Below are 13,000 nucleotides of genomic sequence, written 5' to 3' on the forward strand. Positions count from 1 at the left end.
TTGTTTGAATTTTCTTTTTGGTTTCTCCCATCTTCTAAGGGTTAGCAAAGAGCAGCTTCTTATTTTCACACATAGCAGACTTTGGCATATAGCCGTGTTCCCTGTCCCCTGGGACATTTGAATTAGGTGCAAAATGAGCATTTAAGTTTATACTGATGTTCCTTTCTTACCAGATTCATAGATAAAATGCTAACTTCACATTTTATGGAACACGTTTCCTTTGTCTTTCTTCATTTGAAAGAATAAAAGTATAAAGACATGTTATGAAAATACTCATGTATCCCATTACTTTGTATGTTAGCTTAAATTTTTCCTTTTTTTTGGGGGGGGGGTCTTTTCGAGACAGATTCTCCCTGCAGCCCCAGCTGTCCTGGAACTCACTATGTAGACCAGGCTGCCCTTGAACTCACAGAGCTCCGTCTGCCTCTGCCTCCCGAGTACTGGGATTAAAGGTGTGTGCCACCATGCCTGGCTAGTTAGCTTAAAATTTTAATGTTTTAGCATGGACTATAAAGTCAAGCTATATAGCACAAATTCCATGTTAGCACAATCAATATATAAACAGCACAGAGTCAATAATATGCCTAGTGAAACACTTTTGCTTATGATTAAGCAAACATTAACTCATTATATGTTCTCCTAATTACACTGATTCCAAAAATCTCTGAATACTAAACTTATTCGGATATATAGGCTAGTATATATTTTTTTAAAGCAAGAGTGGGAAAAAACCCTTAAGTGTGCAGTAACCACAAAATATTTATAAAATGCTGAGTCCTAAGTAAAAAGATACAGGAAAACAAATTCTAAACAAATCCGAGATACCTAATAGCTCTCTAGTAGTGCTGAATTTTAAATGTGTCACACTTGCCTTACTAAATCATTGTTTTACTTAACATATGGTGAAAAGTTAACTGGTAACTTGAAACTTCATATTCATTGAAACTGTACACACACACACACACACACATATATATATCCAGGCTGGCGAAAATAAAGCGAGAACAAATCATGATATACAATAGTTAAGAGCACACGGTGTCATGTACATAGGCTCATTTGACATTTATCTGATAAGGAACTGGAACGCTGTCATCAAATACCTTCTAGAAAACTCAGATTCCCAATTTCCAAACTTATAGCAGAATTAAACAACTTGAAATATTCATACCACAGTTTTTTTCTTGGCATCCAGGCAGAGCTATCTAGCGTCTACGCTCAACTTTCAGTAAGTTACCACCTTTCTGTCCCTTACACACTGCCTAATTACTCACTCTGATGCATTAAAGTTTTAACTTTGTAACTTTTTAATTCATAGTAAGTTTTTAATCTTTATATACTAAAAGGCAATATCGTGGCACCTTCAATGAATACAGAAAGCTAGATTAGCAATTAGTTTTTTACAGAAGGTGAAGTGTTTCTTTAAAGAAAGATATTCCTGCCATTTGTTTTGAAAAACTGAGGGGAGGGAGGGAAAGGAGGCTAAAAAAAACAATTAATCCCCGTCCCTAAATTACAGTCATTTTAAGAGTACAGAATTTATCTAAATTCAAAGCGGTGTGGATAATCCGTTGCCAGCATCTAGTAACCCCATCACTGTTAGGAGAGGAAAAAATTAATTTAAAAAAAGCTTTTCCGCGAAAGTGCCCCCACACACCTGGCTTGCTCCCTCAGTCAACCGCCAAGAAACTTATCAAGCGGGCTCCAGACCAACCTGCGGGGCCGCCAGTTGCAGGCTCTCCGGCGGGCTCGCCCAGGCCGAGGAAGGAGCCCGCACCTGAGTGCCGGGTCCAGGAGTGCTGGAACGGGTGGGGCGGCGGCCAGGACCGCTAGGCGCTGACCCGCCCCGGTGCCTCCCGCCCCGCGGCGCGCGAGGCTGAGAACAGCGGCGTGAGGGCGGCCGCACGCCGGCCGGAGAGCCGGGAGAACCCGCGGCCGCCGCAAACACCTGTTTGGCCGCGCCAGGCAGCCGGTCCGCGCTCCCGGTCCCCTCACGCGCCCCGTCGCCGGCAGCCGAGCCCCGGGACCAGCAGCCCGAGGGCGCCTCCGCCGGCCGTACCTAACACCGGCTGCGGCTCCCTCTCGCCCCTTCCGGGGGGCGGAGAGGGGGACGACCCGCGACCTCCGCTGCACTGGCCGGCCGCAGCACCGGCTGGCGCCGCTAGCCGGGGCAGCCCACTGCCGCCCAGATCCTCCCCCGGCGGCGGCCGAGACGGGCCCGGCGCGCGCTCCCGCCGCTCGCTCCCGCCGCTTGCTCCTCCCTTCCCCGTAGCGCGGCCCGCCTGCCGCGCAACCGCCACCTACAGGTCTCGGAGCACTGACGTCGCCGCCGCTGCACCAGCCCCCGGGAAGGGCGGGGTCGGGAGGCGTGGGCGGGGACTCGGCGACGTACGGGCACGGGGATTGGCCGCCAGGCGTTCGCTCCGCCCTCCTGCGAGGGGGGTGCTGGGAAGTCCGCACTTCCTAGAGCTACGGGTTCCATTTCAGCTCTCTTGAGGAGTGTCTCGTTGGTGTCCGCCTTGGGAGCGGCTAACCTAGCTTCTGGTCTTAGGGAGGAAAGCGGGGAAATGGCTGAGGGTAGAGGCGCCTTAAGGACCAGTGTCTGAAGGACAAATCTATATGCACTGACCTCTAACCCTAGATTTACCCGTTCATTTTTCCTTTCTCTTGTTCACTCACTTCACTGTACTATGCATCTCTGTCCTTAATGACTGTAAATGTGGCATAATGAAATATTCAAAAGGGTGCTGCGTAACCAGATGTGTGCACCAGAAAGAAGGGTTAACCCGGATGGTGATAATGGAAAGCCTTTTTAGGAACACATATGTCCTGCAAAGCCTAGCACATCAGGACTTTGCAGAACTCATCTGCCTTTTGGCAAAAAGAGCTGTGAACCAGGAAGCTGTCTTTGGAATAAAGGAAGTGGACTGCCACCTGTTGAGGAGGAAGTGGGAGTGACGTCTAGAGACTTTACTTGCCTTAGCCATCATTTCTACAAGGCCAGGCCTCAGGAGGGAAAAGCTGTGCCCAGCTTGCTGGAATGCTCTCCTAGGGCAGTTATATAGCACACCACTACATAGCTCCTGTTAAGAATGAAATTAGACAGCTTGTGCTGTGCCTTAAAGCCATTTTTCTGTTACTAATAGCAATATACTACAAATGGCTAAGTTCTAAAGAACGGATATATTTTGGCCACGATTCTGAACAAAGATCAAGGGGTTCCATCCGGTAAAAACCTATTTGCTTGCAGAAACCCGAAGTGAAGCAGGATATCATGACAGAAACAGGAAGCTTATAAGAGATCTAGCCAAACTGGCTTTTATAGTAGTCTCTGAATAACTCATTTGCTCATTAATCCCTTAGTCACATGAGTAGATTAAACCATTCACAAGGGCAGAGCCCTGATCAATACCTGATAGTTTTATTTAGCCTCACCTCTTAATACATAATAATAGGAATTAAATTTGAACTTGAGTCTTGGAGGGGACAAGTCACGTTTAAAGCATAATAGACTGGAATCTTGGTGATGACCTGTTACTTTAGCAAGTTACTGAACCACATGTCTGACAGGAATGATGAACAATGTGTGTTGGTTATTGTTATTTTGCCTTAGGTTTGTTGTTGTTTTTAATTTGCTTAGGTTCAGCTTTTGTACAGATTGTCAGGATATATTATCAAAAGATTCAAAAATATCTCCCAAAAGACATTTCAAACTTAAAGCACAACTAGCTGTGAGCAAAAAGATAAAGTGGGAAGAAGGGCAGGTATCCTGACCTCGAGGGAAGTGTGCTTTCTCTGCTCTCTGACTCTCAGGCTTCTCCAGACATCTTTATTTCCATCCTTCTCATTTCCTCAACTCTTTCAACTCTTGCCCAGCCTCAACAACGCCCCACCCCCTCCAGTTTTCCTCAGTATCCTTCAACCTGTTGTAAATGGAAAGTAAATCCACCTGGAAGTGGATTCCTTTCAGATTCCTTTTGTCAATTATACTGAACGTTGTAATGACTAGGGGATAACATTTTTCTCAACAAAGGTAAGAAACCCTCTCAAGGATAAGTTCAGCTAGAGCCATATCTGGGAAAATTACAGGCAAAAAGGATTGTTGATAGAAACAATATTGGATCAAATCACTACTCCCTTCCTTAGTGTTTTTGAAAATAGCCTTTGTTTTATGAAAACAATACATGCTTATTCAAGCAAATTTTTAAAAATGCAAACAAATTCAAATGAAAAAGCAAAGGGTTATAAATTGCAAAAAATCTCATAATCTAGAGCTAATAATTTTTTAAATTCTGTCATATTCCTCTAGACATTTCTCTTAAAACACACACACACACACACACACACACACGATAGTTTACAAATTACTTATTGATGTAGAATTTTTTTCTCATGCAAAGTTATCTGTAACTGATATATTTCCTTATGCATGTGTCTTTGCACAGTTGTGTAATCATCTTCTTGGACATGTTCTTGTAAATGACGTTCATGCCAGCCAATTTTTCAGTGTTACCAGCTAGAAAAAAAAAGTAATGGTTACTTTTGAAAATATACTTTATATTTGGACTCAAAACTGCTTGGATTCCCTCATTTGAAACACAGATAAACTTCAGCCAGTATTGCCTGTTTTGTGTTTAATGTCTCAATGTCAAACCTCTTGGATGGGGAATATATCTGTGTCAAAGCTCCCTGGAACAGGTAGACAAATATTTCTAGTTGTCTAAACCAATATCGTTCTTATTTTTCTAACAAAAAACTATGTTGTTGTTTTGAGGGCACCATTGTATCCAGTTAATTTTTTTCCTTCCTGAGACTTTTGTATGTCTGGCCACGTGCTCATCAATGAAAGTCAGTCTCTAGGAGATACATAAGAAAAGTTTTATGGAAGAAATGTCCTTTTAGGGATTTGACCTACATGTCTCCCTTTCATTACCAGGAACAGGGATGTTGTGATGGTTAATTTTGATTGTCGACTTGATTGGATCAAGGAACACCTAGGGGATTACTGGAGCACAACCCTGGGTGCATCTATGAAGATATTTCCATAGGCAATGATAGCATGATGGTTTTGATCCCTTAATAGATTCATAATATTATGGCATTATGGGGGTGAAAAGTAGGAGGTGAGACCTTTGAAGGAAATATATCACTTGGGGTGTGTTTTTAGGACTATAACGTACCCTGATTCCACACATGCTCCTGCCATATAAATGCAGCAGGCCACACCATCATGAACTAAACCCTCTAATACCATGTACCAAAGTAAATATTTGTTCCTTTAAGTTGTTTCTGTCATGTATTTTGTCACACTAACAAGAAAATTAACTATTACAGACATAATACAAAGGCAGAGGAACCATATTTCCACCGTAATAATAAAAGCCACAGGCCCTATTAATAGTGTAGGCAGCCAGAGGGGCTTGAGTTCTTCACTGCTTTGGAGGGCCAGCTTTATAGCCCTGGACTGCCTCCTTGTGTATTGATGTTACATAAGGAAAATGAGTCTCTCTTCTATAAGGTTTTGTTATTTGGGTTTATGTTATAAACACTGAATGCAATTCCTAATTGATACAATAAGATCAGTCATCATTTATTCATCACTATATAGAGAACTTCTTCATAGACATGTGGGATAACTTGTTATGCAACAATAAATACATAAGAGCTGGGATAAAACTGCCCAGCACAATGCCTAGCATATAAGTTAGGGTTTAATTATTTGTTGTTGAATGAATAAACAATGGAATGATGTAAGGTATGTCTGTTTTTCTGTAATTGGTTAAAACAATGTTGGTATTATCTATAAGCCCTTACACCTATGTTAAATAAGATTTTTTATACTGTATTAGAAATCATTTGTGAATCTTGCTGAGATCAGATGTTGACAGTCTTGGATATAGCATTGGATATAACATAAATAGAACTTAAAATCTTTGAAACTTAAATTCTACCCCTTATTACTTGTGTCATCTAACCCTTCTAAATCTCAGTTTCTTCATTCATTCATCTCAGTTTGTCTCAAAGACAGATTCATGTACATTTGTAAAATATTACTGCCAGGCGTGGTGGTGCTCACCTTTAATCCCAGCACTTGGGAGGCAGAGGCAAGCAGATCTCTGTGAGTTCAAGGCAAGCCTGTTCTACATAGTGAGTTCCAGGACAGCTGGGGCTACAGGGAGACCCTGTCTCCCAAAGACACACACACACACACACACACACACACACACACATATATATATATGGTTACCATTCATATAGCAAGCAGGTTTGATTTAAATGTGTGGCAGGATGATAGCTAATTATTTGGCAGACCTTATTTTATTAGCCTGTTGAAAAATTATTATGCTTTTAAAAGAATGGATAATTGGGGCTGGAGAGATTGCTCAGCAGTTAAGAGCACTGACTGCTCTTGCAGAGGACCCAGGTTCAGTTCCCAGCACCCACACGGCAGCTAACAATCATCTGTAACTCCAGTTGCAGGGGAATCTGATGACCACTTCTGACTTCCATGGGCATTGCACAGCATGAGTGCACTTACATACATGCAGGTAATACACTCAATACACATAAACTAAAAATAATAAAATAAGGCTGGAGAGATGACTCAGCAGTTAAAAGCACTGGCTACTCTTGAAGAGGACCCAGGTTCCGTTCCCAACACCCACATAGTGGCTGACAACTGTCTGTAACTCCAGTTCTAGGGGATCTGACACCCTGTTCTTTCCTCTTCAGACACTGCATGACACAGGTACACTTATATACATGCAGGTATAATACTCATACAAATAAAAAAAATTTTTAATTAAAAAATAATAAAATAAAATATTAGAAAAAGAATGCATAAAATGTTTTAAAGTGAGTTATTAGAGTAGTTATAAACATTTAACTTGTAACTTATTTGAGTCAAAGGTTCTTTCTACAACAAAATTGCACCCAACAGCCAGAAAATAAATAGTAGAGTATGTATCTTTTGCTTTCAGAGAGGAGGAGTTACAGTACACAGGGGTAGAGGTGATGCAATTATTGTTCAGTTCTGTGGTATTGAAACAGTATGACAGAGACCATAAAACAGTGGACCCTACAGAGTTAGCATTTCCCCAAGAATCCCATGCTGGGAGAGGGGAAGGCAAAATCCCTGTCAACAGAGAAGGAACTTGCCTCCTAGAAAGAGATCTCACACAGTTTAACAGCTTATCTTACAGATAAATCAATATATTTCTGGGTTTTGTTTCATCTTTTCTATAAAATTATAACTCTGCTATGGGAAAGGTGGAAAGAATCTAAGAACTTTTCTTCCCCAGTTCTGGCCAACCTTAACAAAGTTTTGTTTTCTGTTTTTTAAAAATTCTATTTATTTTTATTGAATTTTTGAAATTTTCATGTACTATAGTAGATCCCAGTGTAGGTCCATCCACTGGGCCCACTAGGAGTTGCATCTTTGTAAAACACTGTTTAGGTTCTATAACAAAAAAAACACAGTGTCTATTTTCTTTTGAAAAAAGGAGAACTAAGGTGACAGAGTTTCAGACCTAAGTTCCTACCAGCAGCATGAATAACTATCAGAATAAGTAAGATAGAACTTTTATATAAGATGCAAGTACTGCTTTTGCAGTAGATTAATTATCCAAGCTCTCTGGTTTTATAGTCGTTGCCCCTTATCCACAGGATAAGGTTTCTAGACCCTCCTGGGGTAGTTGAAACTATGCACATTACCAAAGCCTATATACACTGTGTTTTCCCTAAACATGACACCTATGGTAAAGTTTAATTAATAGTTAGTAAAAGTAATTATAACATACTATGTAAAAAGTGACACAACGTGGTCCTCTTCCCACAATTAGCAACCTCAGCATGTAAATCTCTTTTGTTTTCTTATTAAGAACTTTCACCTTGCATTTAAAGGAAGCACATTATATCTTCTCTTTGTCACATCCAAAGTGTTACCATCACTCTTTGTGTACTTTGAGCACACATTAGGGAAAATGAAGGCTCCTACAACATCAACACTGTGATGCCATGGTGGTAATCTGATGGATGAGCTTGCTATGAAATCTAATGGGCAGGTGGTGTGCACAGTGTTGATATGCTGGACCAAGGGGTGATCCACACCCTGGCTGGAAAGGAGTGGGATGGCTTGAGATTTCATCATGCTAATCAGAATGATGCACAATATAAAACAGAAGGTTGCTGTGTTTTCTGTTTATTGCTTTCTGTCCTTTAGATATGGCCACCAAATCAGGTAAAATTACTATCTTAACTAGACATTGGATTATTTGTGAGTTGTAGGTCATCTCTGAATACAAAGAAGAATTTTAAGGCAGAAAAAGATAGTTTTCATGTACCCCCTTTCCACTATCAAATGAAGAAATAAAAAATGAACTTGAGAAAACTGGCAGGGTGGTCTAACAGAGCATCTCCTTATTCCTATCAGCTCCACCCTGTGGGACTAGAGAGCATTCTCCAAATGCTTTTTATCTTAACAGCCACTTCTTCATAAAGTCTACCCAGATTCTAAAGCAGAAAGGCTGGTAAACTTTCTGAACTGTCACAGGAATGAGGTAGAGATGGAGAACAGAGCAGGAAAGGAGATAAAGAAGAACAAGAAGGTCTAGGAAATGTTTCTAACCTCAAGGGAGGTGGACTCAGCATGACTCACATAAAAGCTTGAAAGCAAAGGCTGCCACGTGTGCACTGAGGAAATAATGTTATCTCAAGAATATTTGTAGCTTGTGAAATCTGACTCCCTGACTTTAATCTATTTCTCTAGTTTTTCTGGAAAAAGAATCCTAATAGTCCTTAGTTGTTTTCATTGGTGGCTCACCAAAAGCAGAAAATGTTTTAATTTGAAATCCCAAAGGAGTCAATTCCTTACACAAGTGCATGCTGCCTTTATTATTGAAAAGGACTCGTATATGAGCTCACAAATTTCAGCTATATAACAGGGCATTTTTATTCTTCCTTTTAACTTGTGTTTCTAGATCTAAAGAGGAACTGTAATAGAAACCTTTATTTTTTTTATTTTATTACAGTTATTTTATGTTGTGAGTGGTGGCATACACATGCCATGACACATGTGTAGAGGTCAGAGGACATCTTGTAAGCATTGGTTCTTGTAAGCATCAGACTTGGCAGGAAGTTCCCTTACTTACCTGAGCCATCTCAGAGGCCCTGTAGTAGATACCTTTGGGGGTGTCTGTCCACCTCTGTTAAGAAACACCCCATTCCTCAGCTCCTTTCTCTAAGTTTTATCCACAAGTTTGGTCCCATGGTGATGTTTTGTAGGGAGAATTTTCTTTCTACCCATCCATAGCTTATTGGATGGGTTGGGTCCTGGAAAGAATCTGACTCAGTCTCTTTGGGGCATTTGGAAGAGAAAGGCTTCAGTTAGTCTCTCTTACATACTCCAATTATAAGCAAATGTGGGCTCTAACTCAAGCATTTAAACCCAAAATTAGAAGTCATTCTTCTGAGAGAGGAAGGAATAAAGCAGACTTTTTCAAAAGAGTAGTTGACTCCTGGCTGTGGTGCTTCTGGAGGGAGAGAGGAAGAAACAAGAAAGAGTAGCTTCCTGGCTTCCCATAGGTTTCCCATGGCCTCTGTGCTGGAAATGGTGTTGCTGTTGGAGTTCCATCAGTCATTACCCACCAAGTATTCTAATACTGAATACTGGGCTTTTAAAAACTTATTTTTAATAGGTACACAAAATTATGGTTTTCTTTTTTAGAATTTCATTCGTGAATATCGTATTTGCATCTTTTCCATCCTCCTACTCCCCCCTTCAACTCCATTTTCCCCATCACACTTCCTCTGTTTCTTGTCCTCTTCTTTGATTATTATTGCTACATATTCATATACACAGACACACACAGGCATATATATACATTATGCATTATATATATAATACACTGAGTCATTCAGTTATGCTTGTGTGTACATGTGTTTTGGGATGAGCACTTGGGACTGGATAACCTATCAGGGAGCTGGTCCCTGGAGAAAACTAATTCTCCCTCCCTCAGCATCCATTGATTACCTGTAGCTCTTTATCTAGATGTGGGACTCCATGAAATTCTCCCCATCTACCTTAGCACGTCAACTAGTGCTATTATTATGTAGATCTTGTTGGACCATCGTGTTGTGAAGATTTCATGGGTGCAGCTTCCCTGTCATGTCTAGAATACATTATCTAGACACAGGTGTCCTATTCCTGTTCCTGTTTCTTATAGTCTCCATCTGTTACACAAAGAAGCTTCTTTGATGAGTATTGAGAGCTACACTTATCTGTGAATATAAGGAAAAATATTTCGAATATAGTCAGAGATTACAGTGGTGTAGGAAAGTGGCAGTAATAGGACTTCTAAAGGGTACATGACCTCTCCAACCATGTGTACTTGGCTATTGTGGAGGTTTGAATGAGAATGTCCCTCATAGGCTCCAAGTATTTAGACACTTTGTCCCCAGTTGGTGGTGCGGTTTTGGGAGGTCTTAGGAGGTGTGGCCTTGTTGGAGGCGGTGTGTCACTGGGGGTGGGCTTTGAGATTTCCAGTCACTGTCTGCTTTCTGTGCCCGATAGGAGATGTGATTGCTCAGCTTTTGTTCCTGCCACCTCCTGCCACCATAGCTTCCCCGCCATTATGGACTCTCCCCTGGAATTGGAAGCACAAACTTTTCCTTCTGTAAGTTGCCTTGTGGTATCTTATCACAGCAACAGAAAAGTAACGAATACAGCTATGTTTATGTGCCATACATGGATTCCCTCCTACTGAGCAGGACTTAAGTCCAATTAGAGAACTGTTGATTATCCCCAAGTTAAAAGTGACACTATTGCATCAATAGAGATATTTTTCTGGGCTGATCATTGTTGTGGTTCATAGGCCTTACACAGGCCTGGGTAGGACCATTGATTGTTTTTCTTACTTGGCTGCTTGCATAGCAAGTTTGACATGCCTTCAGCAATAGAGTCTTACCTTCAAGTTTGGGGAGGTAACCAAGGGATCTGGCAATAGCCTGTATTATTTTGGGAATTTTTTGGACTACCCTAACCAACAACCCAAAGGAAAGTTTCCTGTGCCTGGCATTGAGATTTTTGTTAGATAACCTTTAGTTATATATACACTCACATATAGATCATAAGCGTATTTTTAAGTAAGTTTATGGAACAATACATTTCCCTATGGCTTTTCAGAGAATCAGTATTATTTATTGTTCTTTCCTCACTCTCACCCTGTATAACCCTGCCTGACCCCTCCCCAGTTAAAATACCCCTCATTTATCCCATTTCCCTCTTGATAGTGCCTATGTCCTTCTATCCCCTTCTCTTGAGACCCTTATTCCCCTTCCTCAATAATGTATTTCTTCATGACATTTTCATAAATGTGTATCATTGTAGTTTACTCATATTTGCCCCTTCATTACCCTCCCTTCTCCTCCCACTGCTCCTCTTATTCCCCCCCCAAAAGTCCTCCCCAAAAGACTCTTCAGCCTCTCTCTCAATGTGTGTGTGTGTGTGTGTGTGTGTGTGTGTGTGTGTATTAAGCCATTTCCACACATATGAGAGAAAATATTCAATATTTTATTATAATATCCTCAGTAAACTAATGCAAACTGGATAAATGAAGTGTGGTAGATGTAGGAATACTGGAATAATTTGAATCTGAAATATCCTTCACAGGCTTATATTTTGAGTTCTCAGTCTCCAGCTTATGTTGCTATTTGAAGGCCATGGAGCCATTAGGGGTGGGACCTGACTGATAGAAGTCAATCACAGGAGTGGGTCTTTGAAGGTTATGCCCACCCTCGTTCTGGCCTATTTTCTTCCCCCGCTTTCTGGTCTACCACCATGTGAGAAGTCAATCCCCATTATACACTCCTACCCCCACAGAGGGATCCTGTCACTCTGCTTTTCCCATCACAATGGTCTGAAATTTCTCCTTAGGTTGTTTTTTGTGTGGCATTTGGTTGGGGTAAAGGAGTAACTGAGGAATACAAATACTATTCAACACTAAAAAGAAATAAGCTAACAGAATACTAAAAGGTGTGTTAGAGTCTTAAATGAACATTGTTAAGTGACAAAAATTTGAAAAGGTGCATGCTACATGATTCTAACCAGAGGGTACTCTAAAAAAGGCAAACTGCAAAGTTATCAAGAGTTACTGGAAGTTTGAAGGGAAGGAAGGTAAATATGTGGAACATAGGGGACTTGGGGGGTGATACACGGAAATTATTCTTTATGATACTATAATGGGGGTACATGTCACTACACATTTGTCCAAACTCATGGAACATACAACACCAAGGGTTCAACCTTATATGGAACCTGGTTGGTGATATGTCAATGTTGATTTACTGCTATTAACAAATGTGTCCGTCTGGTGTGCAATATTGACAGTGAGGAGGCTCCACTCACGCATGGGTAAGGAACATCTGAGAAACTCTACCTTCCATTTAATTTCACTGTGAACATAATGACCTTCAAAAATGAAGTCTGTTGATTTTTTTTAAAGCAAAAAGCATCTAAAGACACTGTCAAGTGCACTGGCGTACACATCATGGGAGCCCTAAAGAGAAGAAAAAGCGAGAAAAGGCAGAAAGAATACTTGAAAACATTATGAGAAAAAATTTCCCATTTTTGATTAAAGATATGAACTTATATATCCAAGCTCAGTGACCTCCAACTTCATTAAACTAAAAAATGCCCACAGGACGACATGCTAACAACACTCCCAAAAGCCAAAGGAAAAGAGAGAATGTATACACAAGGAAGGAAGAAGTGACCCATCACACAGGAGCAGTCCTCAAGGAGATTAAAAAGCCACTTTCTTCTCTGAAACCATGAGGCCAGAAGACAGTGGTGTGACATATTTGAGGTAATGAAAGAAAAAAACGTTAACTGAGAATTCTATATTCAATAAAACTTTCCTTCAAATATCGGGCGGGGGTAATTAATATACACTAAGATAAACAACTCTGAGAGGGTTTATTCCCACTAGATTCACTGTGTGAG

At 40.9% G+C, this 13,000-nt stretch overlaps 1 protein-coding gene across 5 annotated transcripts in view; it reads right to left on the reverse strand.

Moving 5' to 3' along the window:
- C1galt1 (core 1 synthase, glycoprotein-N-acetylgalactosamine 3-beta-galactosyltransferase 1) overlaps positions 1–2,290 on the reverse strand; it is a 44,524-nt gene extending 42,234 nt beyond the window's left edge. For 2 of the 5 annotated variants that reach the window (XM_017794896.2, XM_029557232.1), the window contains exon 1: positions 1,715–2,289. The gene's annotated coding sequence lies outside the window, so the exon portion shown is untranslated. Of the gene's footprint in view, positions 1–1,657 lie in introns of all 5 variants that reach the window. The other 3 variants (XM_029557231.1, XM_008855209.3, XM_029557233.1) reach the window with 2 other exon arrangements.
- Positions 2,291–13,000: the final 10,710 nt, after the last annotated feature.

Source organism: Nannospalax galili, unplaced genomic scaffold (genome assembly GCF_000622305.1).
Source record: "Nannospalax galili isolate Female #2095 unplaced genomic scaffold, S.galili_v1.0 scaffold187, whole genome shotgun sequence".
Lineage (NCBI taxonomy): Eukaryota > Metazoa > Chordata > Mammalia > Rodentia > Spalacidae > Nannospalax > Nannospalax galili.